The sequence below is a fragment of the Palaemon carinicauda genome, chromosome 26 (assembly GCF_036898095.1).
Source record: "Palaemon carinicauda isolate YSFRI2023 chromosome 26, ASM3689809v2, whole genome shotgun sequence".
Taxonomy (NCBI): Eukaryota; Metazoa; Arthropoda; class Malacostraca; order Decapoda; family Palaemonidae; genus Palaemon; species Palaemon carinicauda.
Window position 1 is genome coordinate 52505857 of NC_090750.1, and position 1439 is coordinate 52507295.

Sequence of the window (1439 nt, forward strand, 5' to 3'; positions counted from 1 at the left end):
ATGTTATTACCAGACAATGTGAATTGTCTGTATTGTACCTAGTCCAGTGTTGGTCAAAGATTGTGTTTTCGAGCGATGTCAATAGTTTCTTCAAATCTATTTAACCCTCAAATAATGTTTATATATTAATTCTCATTTCATTTTATGATCTATAAAAGTTCCTATTGTAAATAGAAATGACAATACTGAAAAAAGTAAATAGGGTATGATTATTTCTATAAGACAATTACTCCCCAAAAAAACTCGTTATTTGATGAAGGAAAACAAAGATACAATTTTTTTTTTCAAGACAAAAGACTAAGTTGATTTTAAAAGAAGAATTACATGAACCTCCTCTGTACCGTATTTACCAAAGAGTAGAGACACACAATGATGCTTTTAAGAATATCCTAAACTACCTTTTATCTCCAAAAACATTAAATATTAAAATACCGATTTATGAGGAGCAGACCTATTAAGAATATAGTGGCTCTCTCTCTCTCTCTCTCTCTCTCTCTCTCTCTCTCTCTCTCTCTCTCTCTCTCTCTCTCTCTCTCTCTCTCTCTCTCTCTCTCTCTTGTATTCACCAACCATGAATTAATAGGATTATTGTCTAAATTATTTTGAAATAATTTTTGCCACAGTTTCTATGTGTAAAGAATTATAACTCAAAAACAAAGACAACAATAATTATGTATGTTATACAATTATTTTTCTTGCCATAAAAGATTTACATTGAAATATAAATTCACTAAAATAATATCCTCGTTATTTTTATTACTCCAACATGAAAGTTGATTCACTCCTTGAAATCATGATAGTAATGAGGCAGCAGGTGTCTAGTTATCGTAATTAAGTCTTCAGTGATTCAAAAAGTGAATGTTGATTAAGCATTAAATATTTTATGGAAGAGATTTAAACCGGAATAATTAAAGGGAATGTCCTGGGTCACTGCAGAACAGAAGAAAAGTAGATTCACGAATTTTACAAATTCCACTTGTTAAATAAAGCTTAGTCTAGTTAATATTACAGAAATATTATATCAGTGAATGTATGGCTATAATTACTTTTAATAATGTATAGCTGTAGAAAACATAGATTTTCTTTTTTTCGATAAAATTCATATCAAATGCAAAATAATTATTCAAAGACTTGTCTCATAGATCTGGTATGAGGTCACCTAAAAAGGTGACCCTACAACCAAAGGTTATTCTAAAAGAGACACCATAAATCTAACTTCAAATTATCATCATCAATAATATTACAGATTCAAGTGTCCGTAATTATAGTAAACAATCATCTATGTGGTCATCTCTTCTTACTTTGATATGATTAGTTATTCTGCGCAAACACAATAAAGGTGAATAATACTGACCCTGTTTACGGAAGTACCACAAACACTTAGGCTTCATTCCAACCGTCTCTCTGGAAAGCTCTGACCAACACAAACACCAGAGTCC